General features: G+C 39.7%; 1 protein-coding gene and 1 pseudogene across 1 annotated transcript in view; both read right to left on the bottom strand.

The window, feature by feature from the left end:
• Positions 1–16334, bottom strand: part of RARB (retinoic acid receptor, beta) — a 424977-nt gene that overhangs the window by 275044 nt on the left and 133599 nt on the right. The window lies entirely within an intron of this gene.
• LOC105521898 lies at positions 5228–5908 on the bottom strand (annotated as a pseudogene).

The following is a 16334-nucleotide window of genomic DNA, read 5'->3' on the forward strand; positions in this document are numbered from 1 at the left end:
CTTTAAGAATGTTAAATATTGGTCCCCACTCTCTTCTCGCTTGTAGAGTTTCTGCAGAGAGATCTGCTGTTAGTCTGATGGGCTTCCCTTTCTGAGTAACCCAACCTTTCTCTCTGGCTGCCCTTAACATTTTTTTCCTTCATTTCAACTTTGGTGAATCTGACAATTATGTGTCTTGGAGCGTCTCTTCTCGAGGAGTGTCTTTGTGGCATTCTCTGTATTTCCTGAATTTGAATGTTGGCTTGCCTTGCTAGGTTGGGGAAGTTCTCCTGGATAATATCCCGAAGAGTGTTTTCCAACCTGGTTCCATTCTCCCCATCACTTTCAGGTGTACCAGTCAGACGTAGATTTGGTCTTTTCACATAGTCCTATACTTCTTGGAGGCTTTGTTCATTTCCTTTTACTCTTTTTTCTCTAAACTTCTCTTCTTGCTTCATTTCATTCATTTGATCTTCAATCACTGATATCCTTTCTTCCACTTGATCGAATTGGCTACTGAAGCTTGTGTATGCATCATGTAGTTCTTGTGCCATGGTTTTCAGCTCTATCGGGTCATTCAAGGTCTTCCCTATGCTGTTTATTCTAGTTAGCCATTCGTCTAATCTTTTTTCAAGGTTTTTAGCTTCTTTGTGATGGGTCCGAACATCCTCCTTTAGTTCAGAGAAGTTTGTTATTACTGATCATCTGAAGCCTTCTTCTCTCAACTCATCAAAGTCATTCTCTGCCCAGCTTTGTTTCGTTGCTGGCGAGGAGCTGTGTTCCTTTGGAGGGGGAGAGGCGCTCTTATTTTTACAATTTTCAGCTTTTCTGCTCTGGTTTCTCCCCATCTTTGTCGTTTTGTCTACCTTCGGTCTTTGACGATGGTGATGTACAGACGGGGTTTTGGTGTGGATGTCCTTTCTGTTACTTTTCCTTCTAACAGTCAGGACCCTCAGCTGCAGGTCTGCTGAAGTTTGCTGGAGGTCCACTCCAGATCCTGTTTGCCTAGGTATCACCAGCAGAGGCTGCAGTACAGTAAATGTTGTTGCCTGATCCTTCCTCTGGAAGTTTCATCTCCGAGGAGCCCCCAACCGTATGAGGTATCAGTCAGCCTCTACTGGGAGGTGCCTCCCATTTAGGCTCCTTGGGGGTCAGGGACCAACTTGAGGAGGCAGTCTGTCCATTCTCAGATGTGAAACTTCATACTGGGAGAACTACTACTCTCTTCAAAGCTGTCAGACAGGGATGTTTAAGTCTACAGAAGTTTCTGCTGTCTTTTGTTTAGCTATGCCCTGCCCCCAGAAGTGGAGTCTACAGAGGCTCCATCCAGTTCGAGCTTCCGGCCACTCTGTTGGGCTCCATCCAGTTCGAGCTTCCGGCCACTCTGTTTACCTACTCAAGCCTCAGCAATGGTGGACATCCCCCCCCTTTGTCTCACTACCACCCTGCAGTTGGATCTCAGACTGCTGTGCTAGCAGTGAGCAAGGCTCCGTGGGCGTGGGACCCTCTGAGCCAGGCGCAGGATATAATCTCCTGGTGTGCCATTTGCTAAGACCATTGGAAAAGCTCAGTATTAGAGTGAGAGTGTCCTGATTTTCCAAGTACTGTCTGTCATGACTTCCCTTGGCTAGGAAAGGGAAGTCCCCGACCCCTTGTACTGCCTGGGTGAGGCGATGCCCTGCCCTGCTTCAGCTCACGCTCTGTGGGCTGCACCCACTGTCTGACAAGCTCCAGTGAGATGAACCCGGTACCTCAGTTGGAAATGCAGAAATAGCCCATCTTCTGCGTCACTCATGCTAGGAGCTGTAGACTGGAGCTGTTCCTATTCGACCATCTTGGAACCTCCCCCTATTTCACTTACTTGTTTTTACTTTTTTTTTGAGACAGAGTCTTGCTCTGTTGCTCAGGCTGGAGTGCAGTGGCATGATCTTGGCTCACTGCAAACTCAGCCTCCTGGGTTCAAGTGATTCTTCTGCCTCAGCCTCTCTAGTAGCTGGGATTGTAGGTGTGCACCACCATGCTCAGTTAATTTTTGTATTTTTAGTAAAGATGGGGTTTTCCACGTTGGTCAGCCTAGTCTTGAACTCCTGACCTGATGTGATCCGCCCACCTCAGTCTTCCAAAGTGTTGGTATTACAGGCTTGAGCCACTGCACCCAGCCTAGAGGTAACTACTTAAATCTCTCATCTGTTTATTCTGATCTCTAGATTGCCAAATATCTTGTATTGCTATTTCTTAATATACCAATATTATACTGCATATTGATATTCTTTATGGGACAAGAGGAATTAGCTCTCTTATACCATCCTCCTGCTTACTTCATTTAAAGATATATAGTACTAATAATACTTTAGAACTATTTATAATTCTTGATAAGGTTTTTGTTAAATAGTGTTTATAAGTACTGTGTATTGTGTACTGCAAAGCCAACTAGTGTACTCTGTTTTATTTCTCATACAAATTCTTATTTTTCTGCAAGTTGATTGTTGCTTCTCTTTTTAAACTTGCTTAGTTATACACCTACTCTTAATTTTCTTTCATATGCCTCATTATTAGTATTACTTTCCAATAGTCAAATAGACCAGATAATGTACCAATTGCATTGTTTGTATCCAATCTGAACTTGTTTCTTTCTAGAGCCATTGTACAACTGTCATGTGAGACTTTACCTTTTCTCATCATCTCAACATTGCTTTACATTTCTGATTTGTGTTGGACACTTAGTTTCATGAATCCTTTCTGTTTCAGAGTTAACTGCCTAATCTGGTTAAAGCCAAACCTCAAGGGTCAGATTAGTAAAGAGTATAGTGGAGAGAAACATTCTGTGACCTTACATATCTAAAGATGTCTCTATTCCATGCTCAAACTTAAAAGTTTTGGCAGGTATAGAATTCTAGGTCACTAGTCATTTTCTGTCAGAATTATAAAAATATTGCTTTTTTTGCTTTTCTCTCTTCTAATGTAGCTATTAAAAAGTCTGATGTTTTTCTGATTCCAACTGCTATGATTATAACTTTTCCTCTCCTTTTTTGGATCTGTTATTTTGAAATATTGTAGCAGTGCTGCTTGATGTGAATCTTTTAAAAAAATTTTTCCAATAACTGTACCTAGACATTTTGCCCTTCTCATCTGAAATTTTATATTCTTCAGTTCTCAGGAAATGCCCTTTAAAAGAAAAAAATTTCCTCCCATTCATTTTCTCTTATTTCTCCCTTAATTCTTAATAGCCAAATGTTAAACCTTCGGGGCTGATCTAAATCTCTCTTGCCTGCTCCCTCCTAATTTTATAATCCCTGTGTCTTTCTATCCTACATTTTGTGAGAGTGTCTTGATGTTGTCACCCAGCCTACCTATTAAATATTTTCCTTTCTATCAAAGGATGTTCGTTGTGTTTTCTGATTGTCTCAATGTTTCAGGAGAGATTCCAGGGACTGACAACAAAAGGTGCCAACAGATCCACTACGGAGATGCTAAAGAATGATGAAACTACAAAGGTAACTAGTTTGCTGAAAAACAATTGGACTTTTAAGGTGTAAATCATCAAAAGAAGTTATTTAATGTATTTTTTAATACCATAGCCTGTCAACCATATTATTTTGAATTTTTTCTCTACCCATGAAAGGAACTTGGGTGATTTTCAGGTATTAAAAATAGTCTAAATTAGACAATTATCTTAATAGACAACTGGGGACATCTTGTCTTTCCGGGGGTCCTTTGCAGGATGACTCAATTTCTGTTCCTTTCCACATGCAACCTTCAGGAAGTATAAACCTTTGTCCAACTATCAGTGAGATGCAGCAAGCCTTCACTGCAGCCCTTTCTCTTTGTTCTACAGTTAGGGGCAACTCCAGACAGCCTCACTCCCACTTTTGACTTTAACAGGTCCAGTTGGATATCAATCACACTGACCCTCAGAATTTTAGGGAGATATACGGCAATATCTTTGAGTATTTCTCTAAAAGTCAACTTACTTCACTTCTGGGGTAGAGGGGGCAATCCCTTTACTTTCCCAGGGGGAGATAAGCAGCAAAGAACACACTGGTAACTCTCTTTAAGAAATTTTCATGACCAGCCTTCCTAAATAAATCTCCTTATCTTCTTTCATATGTGCTTCAGGTAGGTGATGAAAGGGGATGTAATGTCAGCCTCACTTTCTCTCGCACGGTCTCAACAGGTGATTTGGAATCTGTTGGTCTTGGACTTAGCTAAAACTGAGTACGTAAGAAAATTTGCATTTAACAACTTGTTTCACTTGGGTAATTTTATCTTTATTTCCAAAATTTCTTTCTTCCCCTCGCCCCACCACTTTGTTTTCTGCTTTCCCCCACCACCCCTAAACTGAAGGTCCCCTACTGGTCCTGCTTCCATGAGTGGCCGTGACCAGGAAAAAAGGGAGAAGAACCAGTAGCATGGGGAAGGCTCATCTCCACAATTTTCCATTTATACACACAACTCACAGACAAGCATGAGTAAGCACTGCAGTTAGAAGTTGGCAGCAGAGGAAGGATAAGGAATAGGTGAGGAGTTGGGGTGTTATTAAAAAAATACCCTCCCCCAAAACTGAAGTGCCTGCGGGGTACATGGTCTGTTTCTGTCAGAGCGTTTGAGCCAGATCGACTCCATCCAAAACAAGGACTGGGTAAAATAAGGCTGAGAGCTACTAGGCTGCATTCCCAGGAGGTTAGGCCTTCTAAGTCACAGGATGAGATAGGAGCTCAGCACAAGGTACAGGCCACGAAGACCTTGGTGATAAAACAGGTTGCGGCAAAGAAGCCAGCGGAAACCCACGAAACCAAGATGGCCGTGAAAATGACCTCTGGTTGTCTTCACTGCTCATCATACGCTAATTATAATATATTAGCATGCTAAGAGACACTCCCACCAGCACCCTGACGGTTTACAAATGCCATGGCAACATCAGGAAGTTACCCTATATGGTTTAAAAGGGGAAGGGATCCTCAGTTCTGGGAAGTGCCTGCCTCTTTCCCAGAAAACTCATAAACAAGCCACCCCTTGCTTAGCATACAATCAAGAAATCACTAAGTATCCTTTGTCGAGCAGCCCATGGCACTGCTCTGCCTATGGAGTAGCCATTCTTTTGTTTCCTTATTTCTCTAATAAACTTACTCTCACTTTACTCTGTGGACTCGCCCTAAATTCTTTCTTGCATGAGATCTAAGGACCCTCTCTTGAGGTGTGGATCAGGACTCCTTTCTGTTAACACTTCAACCCAAGAGGAATCAGAAGATCAAAAGTAATTTGGGAAGGCCAGAACTGTCAGGGATGGAAGGGAGAGGAAAAAGCAGGGCTTGGTGGGGAGCTGTTTGGCAACTGGGGTGAAAGGATTACTCTCCCCCTGCTGAGATTCCCCAGTCCCTTCCTGTCTGTCAGGAACACAGCAGCCTGCAACCCCTGTGGGCAGGTCTGGGGCTTCCAGATATTCCAGGAAGGGGGCTGACAAAAACTTTCCCTCCAGGGAGATGATGGCACTGCCTCCCAGCTTCTCTGCCAAGATGCAGTCGTTCTTGACTTTCGCGTAGCAATTTACTTGTAATTCATGCTTGATCCCCGTTAGCTTTTTCTTGATAGTGTCCTTGGAGTTGGCACAGATCATTTTGCTCTTAAGGGGTGCAGACTCAGGCCCAGAAGCGGAACACCAGGTCCTCCTTCTTGCTCTCCTTGGTCTCACAGTTTGCTTCATAGAGGGCATTGTGGCAGTCTTTGTCTGGCAGCATCTTGACAGAGGTGGTGGAGAGGCCATTGACAGTCTGGCTGACATCACCCATCAACATCTGCTTGCCCTCCTTGAGGATGAGTTCTTGCCCTCACTCAGGCAGAAGAGTACCACCTTCTTGAGCTTCTTCACCTCCTCTGGTGTCAACAACTTGTGCACCTTCATGTCATTGGATACCTTGATGATGCCATCAGACAGACACACAGGAAGTTACATTTCCAGAAGTCAAAAAGAGATGGCAAAGGGAGCCAGAGAGGAGGAGATCTGACTGGACCTGCTCTTTATTTTTTTTAATATTTTATTTTATTTTTTGAGATGGAGTCTTACTCTGTTGCCCAGGCTAGAGGGCAGTGGTGCAATAGAGGCCCATTGCAAGCTCTGCCTCCCGGGTTCATGCCCTTCTCCTGTCTCAGCCTCCCGAGTAGCTGGAACTACAGGCACCTGCCACCACGCCTGGATAATGTTTTTGTATTTTTAGTATAGACGGGGTTTCACCGTGTTTGCTAGGATGGTCTCTATCTCCTGACCTCGTGATCTGCCTGCCTCGGCCTCCCAAAGTGCTGGGATTACAGGCGTGAGCCACTGTGTCCAGCCCTGAACCTGCTCTTTAATAGTATACAGTATCTTCTAATTTATCTGAGACTAGAAATCAATGATTTTCATGATTTTCTTCCATTTCCTTTCTTAGCTCTGCTTCCTTGAGCGTCATCTTGTGTTTGTTTACTTTCGCTTTCTAGTTGAGCAGAGGCTTTCTTCATGTGCTTGGTGATCCTTGATTGCCTATTGTCATTTAATATTAAGGTACTAGAATGTGAATGGTGTTTAAGAAGGGAGATAAGCTTGTAGTGAAGCTGAACACACTTAACTGGAAGTCTTCTTGGGTTTTGAAATCATAAATTTAGTTTAATTTCTAAATCTTTTCCCTATATTCATCCATTTTAGGTTTGTGGTTTATGTTTTTTCTCCAGCTCTTCATCTTGGTGTGGGCATAGAGGTCCACCATAAAAATGTGTGGCCCTTCATTATCTAGGACAGTGTGGGTTTTCTGAAGAGTTCCTGAACTAGAGCTAAGTTATGGAAAATGTTTCATATCAAAACGGATGAAATATACAAGCCAAAGTTATGGCATCTACTTTCCCATTCCAGGTATACATTCATAGTTTTCATTTTGGAAGATTTTGAATAAGTTTAAAGAAAATCCTTGGGAATTTAAATTGAGTAGACTACTATTGTAGTGTACAGCCACTCTTAGATTACTATGTTTTGTTGCGTATGAATGTTAGGGCACAAATGGACAAATGGATCTGTTGCTAAAAGTGGCACATTTTCAGATAACTCTATTGTGGTAAGTTGTTCTTTAATAATGACCACAGCAATCGCTCTTATCCCACATGTCCTTTTGTAATGTGGCTGTGCCATTCCTCCTACCTTGGGTCTATTTCCCCTCAATCTTGGCTGACCCTGTGGTTTGCTTTGACCAACAGAATGTGGTGAAAGTGATGCTGTGTGTTGGCTGGGCCCAGTGCTTCAGAGATCACATGGCTTCTGTTTTTGCCTTGAGCCTCCACGTTTTTGCCTTGAGCCCAGGGTATTCTGTTGGAGAGAGGTCAATGGAGGAGCACTGAGGCACCCTTGCCAACAGATGGGACCAGGACCCCAAACATGTAGGTGAGGCCCTTTTGGATCCTCTGACCCCAGTTACGTGCAGACAACCCCATATGAAGCCCGGACAAACTGGACCTGCTGAGTCTTGCCTAAGTATTTGACCCACAGAATCATAACCAATAGAATGGTTTTTGTTTTAAGCAACTAAGTTTGGGGTTGGTTTGTTATACAGCAATAGAACACTGACCGACTCTCTTTAGAACTATTTAGAGCAGGGATTTCCAACTCACATTGCATTTTGGGTATCTGCACTTATGTGCACTTCTCAGAGGATCGGGGCCACAGCTTCTGATGCTTAAAGGAGTCTTTGTCTTCGAAAAGACTAAGAACCATTGAATTATGGGCCATTACAAGTTAAACACAGTATCAACAGATTTTACTCTATGTTTATACAATACATGCTTATGCCATTATAAAAATGATTTTAAAATTATATTAATTCAAAGATTGTCCCAAAGTCACAGTAAAAAATTTTGTTTGTATCCTTCCAGGGCACAAAAGTATTAGGGATCTAGTTGGAGAAATTAAAATGGCATATATGTATTTATATACATGTGTCAATGTGTATACGGATGTATAAATGAATGTACTTGGCCAGTAAGAAAATCAGATCTTTGAAATAGTAGTATGTACTGCAAATATCTTATGTTAGCTTGTTGTTTGTCTTTTGACTTTTGATGAGAACTTTTGTTTTGTGGTCAAATCAATATTTCACTTTCTAGCTCTTGCATTTCATGTCACTCCTAAAAAGGTCCTCTCTCCCTAAGTATAAAATAGACCCGTATTTCTTTTAGAACTTTGCAGTGTCAACTTTTTCTTCGTCCCAATCATTTATCCCTCTATGGCATATCTGAAGTTTATTTTGTTGGAAGCAATGAGGTAGGAAGCTTGCTTTCCCCCACAATATTTTTTAAATAGTATATGTTTCCATCACTCATTTCAATATCCACCTCTTATAGTGAATTTCCATATGTATTTGGGAATACCTCCAGACCCAGTGCTGCACTATTCATCTTGCTACTCCAGTAACTCACTGTTTTGATTGCTGTTGCTTATAATGCATTTTATTTCATGGAAAGGTGGTCTTTCCTTCTGTCTCTTTTTTTCTACAAACTTTTTCCTTCTACTATTATCGTTTAATATTTTCAGATGAACTTAAGAATCATCACATCAATTAGCATCCATCCTTTTACTGCCTGCCTCGACAAATTCCCCAAATAATCTTTTTTTTAATTTTAGAGAACATCACACTGAATTCACAGCTTCTTCTGGGGAGAAGTTACAACTTCACAACACTGAGCTTTCTACCAAAGAGCAAGGTCTCTTTGCATTGATTCAAGACTTAAATGGCTGACAGCGCAATTTTTTAAAAATTATTTTTTGAGATGGAGTCTCACTCTGTCACCCAGGCTGGGGTGCAGTGGCACGATCTCAGCTCACTGCAACCTTTGCCTCCTGGATTCAAGTGATTCTCCTACCTCAGCCTCCCGAGTAGCTGGGATTACAGGCACCCACCACCACTCCTGACTAATTTTTGTATTTTTAGTAGAGACGGGGTTTTGCCATGTTGGCCAGGTTGGTCTCGAACACCTAACCTCAGGTTATTGGCCCACCTCGGCCTCCGAAAGTACTGGGATTATAGGTGTGAGCCACTGTGCCCAATCTGACAGCACAATTTAAAATTTTTATTTTGATCTCTGTTAAATTTTCCTGTAGATATTTTAACTTTTTTGGTCAACAAAAAAGACAGAGTATTACACCAATATTCAGTTACCTCTGGCTTGGCGGAAGCAGTACCTAACCACTCCATCCAAGTAAATGATCATGGTTTTTCCCTGTACACTTCAGACATTCTGGTCAAGTTCCTAAAGTCTGAATGCATCACACGTAACTTGTAATGGGTCATTTGTCCTGTTTAACTCAGGAATAATTGTACTCGACAAGCCTGATGGTTTCTAAGCTTATCCTAAACTTACTGTGCCTCATACCGAAAAAGATCTGCTTGTTAAACACAGATTTCCACACTGAGGTTATACCACTTGGAAAAACAGTGCTCCCACAGGGAAACCCAAAGTTCCTGTGATGGACTTACAGGCCTATAATTTGAAGGATATAAAGAATGAGCATGTTTAAATATCAATGTTGGGTGGATACCTCAAAATTTCCCAGGTTCTATCCTCTGTGCCATAAATCAAAGTATTTTTAAGGGATTAACTGATTAACATTGAGGCTTTACCTGGGATTTGACTATATGCTACAAGACTGAAGGAAGCAGGAGTTGAGTTCACTGGGAAAGAAGCCAAATCATATCTCTGGTCAAAAACAAACAAACAAAAAAGTAAATCTCAGGTTTCACAAAAAGCTCCTTTAGCACTTTTTTGAGAGGTATGTTAACATCAACAATTCTACCTATGAATTCACATAAATATAAGTCTAGATTCTAAATATCACTTTGGTGCTAGAAGTGAGATTTAGCATTTAGAAACAATAAATTAAATATCTGACATGAGGAACAAAGTAAAATGCAAGGAAATGGCAGAAGGGAAAAATGTTGGAAATCCTGGGTCAGGGACTGATGAATTAGTAATGGCGTCAGAGCAGACAGGCTTCTCATTAGCCAAACTTTCAGTTGTATGTCCTGGTCCTGGAAAGCTCCTTTTCTGCAAATACCATGGATCAGTTCCAAGGATGATCAGCCATAGTTTCAAACTGAAGCTGGTGTGAGAGTACTACTGCAGAGAAAGTCATACCTTATGGAATGGTGATAAGACCTTACGAGTCATTTTAATTTATTATAATATTTTGAGGAAAGATAAGGAGGGTATAAGGAAAAAAAGAAAATGCCCTAATATTCTTTCTGAAAACATTCTGGCAATGTTCAATGACTGCACAGAATTTGCTGTGGAGAGGAATCATAAAGATTAGGAAGTGGGTGTGGGGATGTTGTAGAGGTTGGGGTGACTTCTGGGGTCAGAAGTTCCTTAGCAGCGCTTGCCTTGGTCTAGATTGATGCATCAAGAGATTCAAAGGCAAAACATCCATTAGCAAAAAAAAAAAAAAAAAAAAGATCCTTGTTATAGAGAAAACATCCCCATTGTTCCAGAAACAGACTGATTTATGGCAAACTTTTGACCACCCAAATTAAACTGTGACATTGAGATAGTGCTAGTTACTTTTCTAACGAATAGTTCTAGGCTAGATCACTTTTTCAAAAGAATAAGAAGAGGTGATCTGAGAGTATATCCTGAATCAATAAATGTCCATCTACAACTCACACAGTACAGAATCCACTGTGAACATCTCTCTTTTCTGGATGGTAAAACTCCTTAACTCTATAAATACAGGGTTTACTTCATCATCAGATCACTTTCTCATCACGACCTGTGTCTTCTCAGGCAGTGGTGAGCTCTGTTATTCAGGAGAAAAAAATCAAAACTGCCATGCATGCATGCAATCATGTTGAATGGAATTCTTAGGCCTGTGAGGAAAAGACCCTCATTCGTGGGTTTTTATGGTACCTGACAGCTCTTTAATTTTGGTTGGTCAGATGAGATTGTCTGGGCCAAGGGATGGAGAACAGGCATAAACTAAGAATGTGTTGAGAAGGGAAATGGGTAATGGAATTGACGACAGTCTTACCTATAATGCAGCTGTCAGATTCAAAATACTCAAACTCCCTCACCCTGTCTCAACATGGCCATTCCACAGAAGGGAAACTAGTTATCTTTCCAGGGAATGAAATGGATGCTATTAAGATACTCCCACAAGGATTTAGTTATTATGTGGGCATTGTCTATGCCATTAAACTGTATCCCAGGAGGACCTGAGGGTTTGATGGCAGAATCTCAGGATCACCAGGATAAGAGGGTGAGAAAACATGCATGGCACTTCCCTTATTCCTCATGTTCCCCCACTTTTCAGAGGATAAAACTTCACCATTAATCTAAACACATCATTTGCCATATAAGAATTTTCTTTCATCTCCCCAGGTCTGAGAAACAAACAAATTGGTCCAATATATTATTGAAAATCATCTTTAATATTATAGTTAATAAGAATTAATGGCTAAATTAGGTCTTCTTAAATCTAATTATTCAGTGATCAAACATAAACATGGAGTCCCGGGGAAAGACAGAGCATGAATTACTATCTATGCTGGGCACTACAAGAGTTAAAATAAAAGGTTTGTTAATTGACACAGAGAAAAGGACATTAAGGATATTGTCCGATGACGATGCTGAAAAAATCAAAACCTTTCTGAAATTCCCTTCTGTCTTGCAGGTCATGAGAGAGTTTCAGGGTGATAATTTTTAAATGTAGAGGCCACTTACAATTCTGCTAAGCACTATTATAGTGGCTATGTGGCTGGGTGAAAATCATTCTTTCAGGAAGACCAAAGAAGTCTACATTTTCTCCTAAAGATTTCCTTCTTTAATAAGGACTTGAGCAGATCCCTGTCATTGTTCTAGATAATGGATTACCTACACGTACATTTCCAAGTGTAATGACACTCTTGCTTATTAAAGACCTCTCAGCTGAAGGGGTAGAATATTATGAACTGGCCAAGCCATTCATTTTCTTGAATATGTTATTCAGTATTTTATGCTAAACCAGCAATACACCATCCATTTTAGTACAATGATCCTTATGTTCAATAAAATTGAAGTGTCGCATCATAAATCATTATAGTCATTTATTTTACATTAGACACATTAGCCACTATATTCCATAATCTATTACAATAAGGTGGATTTAAATGTACCCCAAGGAACTGCAATAATAACTCGAGAACCAAATATAGCAATTTATGGATAAAATATGCTTAACCTAAAACTGCACTAGCTATCGTGATGGCTGTGAACTCTGAATGGAATTTAGTGCTGATGATGACTGAACTCAGCTATACATAAAGAGGGAGGAAAGAGAAAAAGAAATGGCAGACCTTCCTCTAATTTTCTGTTCATTAATTTAAAAAATGTATTAGATTATTACACTATCAGTGAGACAGACATATTTTGCTGGAGGAACTCATGCTCAATTGAAACTTTTTCTAAGTAACACATGTCCAAAATCTCTAGTTAACTATTCAACAGGATGCTTGTTGTTTCCAACAACAGCAGTGTCTGGGAAAGCTTCATCAATTCAGACTAATTCTACTAATTCTGCATTTGTGAAAATTCAGACAGGCTGGGTGGTGTGAAGAAAAAGGTTTGCATATGTGATTCGTAGCGTAAAAGAGGTACCCCGATAATGTTTTTATACCAGAGAAGCATTTCAAAATAGCCTTAAGTTTGTAGGAGGCATTCTTTTACTAATAGTTGAGATAATAATTATAAATTCTTATCAATTAATGAAAATTATTTTCTCAAATGATCTCTTAGATAATATTAGCCAACTCCCATTTCCTATATATATCTAAAAGCAAAAAAACTGTGTCCTATAATTCAGATTCTTCACTAATTTGGTATCCCTCCACTTCATCATGAATAGTGAGGTCTTTGTAATTTTAGGTAAATAGTTACTACTCATGTTATTTACACTGCTAAACAGCTCATTCGGCAATCTCAGGTCTTTGAGATATGATCATGAAATGAGACTAGCTTTATTATATTGCCGGATATGAAGTCCTTGCTGATCAAGATTAAAATATGTGTTTGTTTCTGTGTTCAGTCTGAGATAGCATGACCCAGAACTGGCATAGTTAATTCTTCCTCGGGAAATTAAGGAACAGATTTACATTTCCCATTTGTAAGTCCTCATTCACCTACCTTCCCTTCCTTCCTCCCCTCCTTCCTCCCTCCCTTTCATCCAACCACCTAGTCATCAGCCAATGATACATTTAGTGACTATCCTACTTATTTAATGCCTTCTCTGTGCCAGACACAAGGCAGGCACCAAGAACACAAAGAACAAGACAGGGCACCTAACACTTGTAATAAGATATTTTCTATGATTACATTATTCCTTTTATCTATGCAAAAATGTTGTATTCTTTTATACCATTTATGATAATCAAATACTTAACAGTTAGTTATAAGATTTCCCTCAGTCAACATTTATAGAATTATAAATTTATACATAAACCAAATTCTGAGGGGAAACAGAGGACCTTGGTTGGCTAAATGACCTGGGGTGAATAATTTATTCTGTCTAACCCTCACTTCATTGGTACAATGAGAGGGTTAACTGGATAGTTTCTTTGAGTTCCTTCTCAAATTTTAGGACCTGAATCATTTTCTCTGTACTATATAGTCTTCATTCCATTTATTAAAATGTCTCCAATGCAAAAAGCGACAAAAAAGTTAAAGAACTAGAAAATCTCATCATTGTCATATTTGTCAGTCCCTTGCAATCCAGTCTATACTACTTCGTCTTTTCTTTTTACTGTCAACTGCTAATACCAAATGTGCTGTTCTCTAATCAGTTTGCTGTCTAATTTATGCTCGTAAAATATTGTTACCATCTGATGACGATGCGAACACCAAATCTGTTGTCTCCACTCTTCTAAATCCTCTTTCAGCATCAATATCATCCTGGCTTTGCTCTTTTTCAGATATATCTGAATTATACATTATTTCCCCCAGGCATGCTTTTCCAAATTAAATAAAATTTAATTTTCTGTTTCTTGCCTTAATGCTACCAGATGACTTGGCTTAAAATATTTACAGACTCCACTTTGTAACATTTTTAATAACTTGGCCCTATTTTATGTATTTATTTTATCTTGTGTTTTAGAGGGTTGTGGTTTGTGCTCACCCATAATTAAGGCTTTCCTCTAATACCATATGTCACCTTTGGCACGCTCTGTCAATTATGGAGAAAAATTACATGCCCTACCTCTAGATAGATGGAATAGAAATTACATAAATAAATAACAAAGATACATAGATACAATGGTCTTCAAATCAACCTATGGGCTCAACAAGGTGCCTCATAAAAAAAGTTTATGTAGACAATAGACATCTATCTGTACAAAATCTTTAGGCCAAATTTAGAAATATAAAAATATTTCTGAGCATATTATTTGATCAAAAAAAAAAAAAAACAAATATAAACCAGAGTCCAGTCTAGTAGATCTAGGTGACTGACAGAATAAATTTAATGTGGAAAGTAGTTACAAATATTTTGGGCAATCTGAAAACTAAATGGTATGATGATAGAGATTAATGTAGGTCGGGTGTGATGGCTCATGCCTGTAATCTCAGTACTTTGGGAGGCTGAGGTGGGCAGAACCCTTGAGGTCAGGAGTTTGAGACCAGCCTGGGTAACATAGTGAAACCCCCTCTCTATTAAAAATAAAAAGTAAATTAGCTGGGCATGGTGGTGCATGCCTGTAATTCCAGACACTTTGGAGGCTTAGGTATGAGAATCGCTTGAACCCAGGAAGCAGAGGTGCAGTGAGCTGAGATTGTGGCACTGCACTGTAGCCTGGGCAACAGAGCAAGACTCTGTCTCAAAAAAGGATTAACAGAGGCAGGAGGCACTATGCATCCTAGGCTGAAGAGGTAAATGGCCTTATCCAAAAAGCCAGGAGCCTTCCATCTCTTACCAGTGCTTCCTTTTGGCCAAATCAGGTAAAAGGATACGTGAATTGAGAGGGAAGTTAGGGAGTCTCAAGCTTCTGAGCCACTCACTGTGCACACTCCTTCCAAGACCTGGGAGGGGTGCTAGCAAACTGTGTACATGGTCATATGTATATAGTTTGAAAAAGTATAGTATTTTAATTTAAATAGTTACAAGTACTTTCTTTTTGTTCTTTGATATCCCCTGCATTATACTTCTCAAGTACGCCCCTATCTAGGGACTGATTAGGGGGAGTTGAGCTGGGAATTCATTTACTTTCTGTCTAGTGGGATATGTGTATATGGTTCACAGTTTTTTTTTCTGTGTAGATTTAAACCGTCGGTTGTAGCTGACATAAGAATTGAGGGCTACTAATACCACTCATTGTGTGAAGTCTGGGAACACCAGAGAGCCTGTAGACATAGAACTGCCCCATACGCTTAAGAATTTTTCCACATCCAGCATGAATTTTCAATGCCCACCAAGTGAATAAAGAAAATGTGGTACCTACACACCACCATGGAATACTACACAGACATTAAAAAGAACAAAATAATGCCCTTTGCAGCAACATGGATGCAGCTGGAAGCCATTATTTGGTTTTCTGTTCCTGTGTTAATTTGCTTAGGACGATGGCCTCCAGTTGCATCCATGTTCTCATAAGTGGGAGCTGAACACTGAGTACTCATGGACATAAAGATGGAAGCAATAGTCACTGTGGACTACAAGAGAGGGGAGGAGGGAGGCGGAGAAGGAGTGAAAAGTTGTTGGGTACTATGCTCACTACCTGGGTGATAAGATCAATTATACCCCAAACCTCAGCATTACACAATATACCCATGTAACAAACCTGCACATGTACCCACCTGAGTCTAAAATAAAAGTGGAAAGTATTTTAAAAAATTAAAAATTAAAAAATGAAAATATAAAAAAGAAATACTCCACCAGACATTCAGATAGGTGGAAAAAAAGGTTTTTGTTGATGTCTTGGTGTTAGAATGGACTGTAGTAATATACACACACCCATTGTGCCATTTTACCTGGCATTCACCTCAGATGTCTCAACCCCAAGAAACTGATGACAGATTCATTGGTTGCAGCATAAGAAACTTAAACCATCTTAAAATCTTACAGCTCTCCTGTGAAAACAACTTGACAGAGGTTTTCCCACAATTGACAATGATCCCTACAATGTATGTAACATTAATAATATTATGAATGGGAACTTTTCTAAATTGTCAGTAATAGAAAAGTAAATTCCAGTTAGCATACTGAGGAAAGACAATTATACTTCTGCTTTTCCTATAGAAAATTATTGTTATAAAAAGAAACAAAGATGAAGCTAAAAATTCTAGGAAAAAATTATGAGATATATCTCAAAAGTTAATAAGAC

The sequence above is a fragment of the Colobus angolensis genome, unplaced genomic scaffold, assembly GCF_000951035.1.
Source record: "Colobus angolensis palliatus isolate OR3802 unplaced genomic scaffold, Cang.pa_1.0 Scaffold411, whole genome shotgun sequence".
Classification (NCBI taxonomy): domain Eukaryota; kingdom Metazoa; phylum Chordata; class Mammalia; order Primates; family Cercopithecidae; genus Colobus; species Colobus angolensis.